The sequence below is a fragment of the Myxocyprinus asiaticus genome, chromosome 11 (assembly GCF_019703515.2).
Source record: "Myxocyprinus asiaticus isolate MX2 ecotype Aquarium Trade chromosome 11, UBuf_Myxa_2, whole genome shotgun sequence".
NCBI classification, from domain to species: domain Eukaryota; kingdom Metazoa; phylum Chordata; class Actinopteri; order Cypriniformes; family Catostomidae; genus Myxocyprinus; species Myxocyprinus asiaticus.
Window position 1 is genome coordinate 25198839 of NC_059354.1, and position 6029 is coordinate 25204867.

Sequence of the window (6029 nt, forward strand, 5' to 3'; positions counted from 1 at the left end):
TCATAGACTCATATAGGCTTCATATATGAATTATAATATTAAACAAAACATTATAATGGATTAGAGTAAGGAAGACCACCCTGGGGTTGCTTGAACCAGATACTGAAGCAGTCACATGGTTTTCAGGCGTCGGATGTCATAGATCATGCTTTTGCAGCATTTCAATGAAAAATGTGGTTGTTGTTTTTTCGTGGTCAGTGTAACATAATTTAAGAAAAGAGGAGGAGATATAATTAGTGGATATTAGGTTTTCTATTAGCCAATTTCTGCTTATGAATGTGATATTTCCCATAAATCATAAAGATATTATGATTGTAGTATTATGGTCAGCTTTTGAACAGACAGATGAACGAACCTGGGAGTGTTGCCGCAAAGCATTGGTTTGTAAAAATGAACAACATTTATTTAAGGGACATCATAAAACAACCCAACTGCATCAGAGTGAGTCAACGGCTGCGTTAGCTGTGTGGGTCGCCGGCTGCGTGAGGAGAGTGAGTCCTCCACTGGGTGAGGAGAGTGAGTCCTCCGCTGGGTGAGGAGAATGAGTCCTCCGCTGGGTGAGGAGAGTGAGTCCTCTGCTGCATGAGGAGAGTGAGTCACCGGCTGCGTTAGGTGTGTCGGTCGCCGGCTGCGTGAGGAGAGTGAATAGCCTATCCAGATGCACCGCTGGCTTCTCAGTAGTCAGCGCCATTCTATCAGTGAGTGACTCAATAGCTGCTCTGAATAGCTGAGTGGCTTCCCTCGGCAAGTCATTTGTCTTATTTTTTAACCGTTTTGCACGGCATAGTTTACGGTGTACTGAAGTCGCATTTGTTCCCGCATTTGTCATCTCGCGCGACCCTTAGTTTCAGTTACCCATTAAGGCGTGTCCAGCTTTTTTCACATAACGACCCCATAGCAGTATGTATATATTTGACGTGAATGCTGACGCAGAAGCGGCAGCCCTCGTGTTAAGACCTTGTCGTGTAAAGATCAGCAAGTCTACCTGTGCGAGTCCACCGACAAGGCACCACTCACCATAGCACTTAAGTATCTTTTTAATTATTCTTATTATTTTCCTTATACATTCCCATATGTCTTCTCCACGCATAACATGTGCTCTCAAGCACATACCTGTTATCTGTAACAGACAGTTTACATGATATAGACGCAGGACACAACGCAACCCACACAACCTACAGCCACTTCACACATCAGCACCTGCTCCGCTCTCATTTTCGGTGGGAATCTGGAACTGTCAGTCAGCTGTGAACAAAGCTGACTTCATTCCAGTCTACCCTCAGCATCCTCACACTGACAGAAACATGGATACATCCAGAGGATACAGCAACACCCTCTGCTCTCTCCAACAACTTCTCCTTCTCTCACACCCCTTGACATACTGGTAGGGGTGGGGGAACAGGTTTGCTCATTCCAAACAACTGGACACTCCTCTCTATGTAACAATACTTCTTTTGAATTCCATGCTATCACTACAATGTAACCCACAAAAATCCATGTTGTTTTAATCTATAGCCCTCCAGGCCAGCTGGCAAACTTTCTTGAGGAGCTGGATGTCCTGCTGCCCTCCTTCCTTGAAGATGGTAGGCCACTTGTGGTTCTTGGGGATTTCAACATACGCCAAGACAAGCCCCAGGCCATGGAATGTCATGCTCTTCTAGCCTCATTTGACTTGGAAAGACTAAGCACTACAGCAACACACAGATCGGGCAACCAGCTGGACCTCATTTTTACACGTAACTGTACCAACACAAATATTCTTGTTATTCCTTTACATGTCTCTGATCACTACTTTGTTCAATTCAACATGACTCTCCCATCTATATAGAAACAGACTCCGCCTTTGCTTTCCTTTCGCCATAACCTCCATTCTCTTTCACTCACACGCCTTTCCAGTGCTGTCTCTACCTCTCTTCCCACACAAAACTTATTTTCCATCCTGGATGTAAACACTGCCACAGACACACTAGGTTCTACTTTAACAACATGTCAAGACAGCATCTGTCCTCTCTCCTCTAGGCCAGCACGTATGACACCGCCCAGCCCCTGGCTCTCTGACGTTCTTTGTGAACATCGGACTGATCTCAGGGTGGTTGAGAGGAGATGGTGGAAATCTAAAGATCCAGCAGATCTGGGTAAGTATCAGTCTCTGCTTGCATCTTTTTCAGATAATGTTAAATCTGTAAAAATGTCCTATTACCAGAACAAGATCAACAGCACCACAGACACTCGCAGCTTATTTAGAATATTCAACACACTCCTCTGTCCTCCCCCTCCACTGCCTGACACCTCACTGACAGCAGATAATTTTGCTGCATTTTTTACTAATAAGATTACAGCAATCAGCAATACATTCTCAGCACCACACCTTCTCAAACACCCGCCTCCTGTATGTAGCTCTTCCATCTCCATGTTCTCTCCAATGACTGACACTGAGGTCTCTAAACTCCTCCTCTCCAACCACCCCACCACCTGTCCCCTTGACCCCATTCCTTCCCACCTTCTCCAAGCCATCTCTCTGTTCATCCTACCTGCACTCACACACATAATTAACACATCTCTACTTACAGGCATTTTTCCCACTACATTTAAGTAGGTTTAAGTAACCCTGCTGCTTAAAAAACCTGCACTTAATCCCACACAAGTAGAACACTACAGACCAGTCTCTCTCATCCCATTCATGTCAAAATCTCTTGAAAGGGCAGTTTTCAATCAGATCTCTGCCTATCTCGCACAGAACAAGCTGCTGGATGACAATCAGTCAGGCTTCAAAAGTGGACATTCCACCGAGACTGCCCTGCTGTCTGTCACTGAGTCATTGAAACAGGCGAGAGCTGGATCCAGATCATCCGTCCTGATTCTTCTGGACCTTTCTGCAGCCTCTGACACAGTCAACCATCAGATCCTACTCTCCACCCTCTCTACTCTGGGCATCACAGGAACTGTGCTTGACTGGTTGAAATCCTATCTCACAGGCAGGTCCTTCAAGATAGCCTGGAGAAGTGAGGTGTCCAAGTCACATCAGCTACTTACCGGGGTACCTCAGGGCTCAGTGCTTGGGCCACTTCTCTTCTCTATATACACAACAGAACTGGGAACCATAACTCAGGCACATAGGTTCTCTTACCACTGCTATGCCAATGACACACAGCTCTACTTGTCTTTCCAGCCCAACGACACCACGGTGACTGCTAGTATCTTGGCCTGTTTGGCCGACATTTCGTTCAGCTGGGTTCAACTACAGTAACACCTAACAAAATGGTCAGAAATCTTGGGGTAACCATCGATAACCAACTCAATTTCACAGACCACATCTCAAAGACAGCACAATCATGTAGATTTACACTCTACAATATCAGGAAAATAAGACCCTGAAAATCGTCTCTGAACATGCCACACAAATTCTTGTTCCCTCCCTGCATGCGCAATTAGGCCCCTGAAAATTATCCAGAATGCAGCAGTACATCTGGTCTTTAATTTACATTTATGCATTTGGCAGATGCTTTTATCCAAAGCAACTTACAGTGCCCTTATTACAGGGACAATCCCCCTGGAGTTAAGTGCCTTGCTCAAAGACACAATGGTGGTGGTTGTGGGGATTGAACCAACAAACTTTTGCTTACCAGTTCAGTGCTTTAGTCCACTACACCACCACCACTTTAATGAACCAAAAAGAGTGCATGTTAAACCACTCCTTATCTCTTTTCACTGGCTGCTGGTTGATGCACGTATCAAATTCAAGGCTCTGATGCTGGCATACAGAACAGTCACTGGGTCTGCTCCAGCATACCTAAAATAATTTCTGTAGAGTTACGTTCCCACCAGAAGACTGTGGTTGGCTAATGAGCGGCGCCTTGTTGTACCAACACACAGAGGCACCAAAACACTTTCCCAACATTTTGAAGCTCCAAAAATAATTTAAGTCGCCATAAAAATTATCCATAAGACTCCAGAGGTTAAATCCATGTCTTCAAAAGCAATATGATAGGTGTGGGTGAGAAACAGATCAATATTTAAAGGTGCTTTTAGTATCCCCCCCCCACCCCCAATTTAAAAAGTTTTACTCCTAAAGAAATTAATTGTAATTTTGAAACATATGTATAAAATCATGAGCACTCACATGAGATGAGGAATCTAGTCATATCAGTAACCTTATAAAAGCTTCTGTATTCTACATGGGGGAGGGTCACCTTCATGGGGGCTGCCATTTTAGAATCACATGACCAGCTGAATACTACTCGCTTAATATCAGTAACCATCTTGTTATTGGACACTTTCACTCTTAGGTTAAATGAATCATGGCTGATCGTGAATAGTGCATTTCTACAATGGCATCTGTAACTGAAAAGGATTGAGTTTGAATTATGCTGAATCCACACCACTAGATGTCACTGTAAGTCCAAGATGACACAAGCAAAGTAACTGAGTGCACCTTTAAATCCTTTTTTACTATAAATTCTCATCCCTGCTCAGTCAATCTCCACTTTAACTTTCACATTCTTCTTCTTGTGTTTTTGGTGATTCACATCCTTCATGTATATCGCCCCCTACTGGGCAGGGAGAATAATTTCTAGCAATAAAAGTACTTAAATATTGATCTGTTTCTCACCCATACCTATCATATCACTTTTAAAGATATGGATTAAAACACTGGAGTCGTATTGATTACTTTAATGATGCTTTTATATGCTTTTTGGAGCGTAAAAAAATTGGCACCCATTCACTTGTATTGTGAGGACCTACAGAGCTGAAATATTCTTCTAAAAACCATAATTTGTGTTCCGCAGAAGAAAGGCAGTCATACACATCTGGGATGGCATGAGGGTGAGTAAACGATGAGATAATGTTTATTTTTGGTGAACCATTCCTTTAACATATATAGTGTACGGATCAATCCACAATTCTCAAAGGGGTGTGGACCCCCCATAAGACTGGAATCAATGTGAGCACTCTATATAAGCATGGATTCTCTGGCTCCTGCTGGCTGCTCTGAGATAGATGATGTGCATTAGCTTTCCTCTGGTAAGAATAGGGGAATTTTCAGGGGGCCCAATGAACAATTGCCCATTTGAAAGTGGGGCAGACAGTCTCTGCTCGGGAGACGGCGTGTTTGTTTGAGAGAGAGAGATTATTTGTGAGTAAGTGAGATTTTTCTTTTTGTTTAAAGTGTGCTGGTTAATATATTGCATGACTATAATCAACGTATTTATAGTTAGATTACATGTATGTAGATGTGTAAATGTGTGTGCATCATTGCATATGTGAAGGGCCTCTGTAATTTGTTTTTTTTCTGGAAAAGTTGCCTATATATCCATCTCATGTTCAGTTGTGTGTGTGTTTGGTTTTAATCAGGCCAGCATTTGCTTGCAGAGAGCCAGAGAAAGAGATGCTGGAGAGTTTGTGTGTGATGGCAGCAGGTATGTGTGTATATGAAGGTAATCAGGCTGGCTGACAGCACTTACACTGGGTCTGTATTAAGGCCTGCACCCTCCAGCAAGCCAATATATTTCCCAGGTGGACCAGAAGGTCAATTTCAGTATAGCTGTGGTACAGATGATAAGAACAGAAGAGAAACCTCTTATCTTTCATTCTAGAGTAGAAGGGAAAACAAACAACCACACAAACCTATAAATAAAACTAATTGACTCAGACCCGCATATCTGAATTTCTGCATCTTGCCAATTGAAATGATTCACTGTTTTTCAGTCATCTGCAAACCCATATCTGCTTTAGTTTGAAGTACTCATAACTAAATTTTACTCTTAATAATAATTTGAAAAAGGTGATACATCATAGTTGTATTCTTAATAAAATATATAAAGTATTGTACATGTACAATACAAATAGATGGAAAATAGAAAAAATGCATCAAATAAATAACAGGCCAGGAGATTTTAATGCATACATACATTTGCATTTTGTCTCAAAATCTGAGTTTATATCACATATTAATCAGATAACAAAGACTCCATGTAATCAAAAGGCTGAAAGCATACAATGCCAGTGTAGGGCTTTACTGGTTGTTTAGA

The 6029-nt window shown here is 42.3% G+C and overlaps 1 long non-coding RNA gene across 2 annotated transcripts; it reads left to right on the top strand.

Moving 5' to 3' along the window:
• The first annotated feature begins 766 nt into the window (after positions 1-766).
• On the top strand, positions 767-3890 carry LOC127448399 (uncharacterized). Of its 2 annotated transcripts, XR_007898523.1 has the most exons (4): positions 1372-1402; positions 1516-1736; positions 2020-2135; positions 2738-3890. It is a non-coding gene; the product is annotated as an uncharacterized LOC127448399 (long non-coding RNA). The 2 variants fall into 2 exon arrangements; XR_007898522.1 differs by having other exon boundaries at positions 767-1736.
• Positions 3891-6029: the final 2139 nt, after the last annotated feature.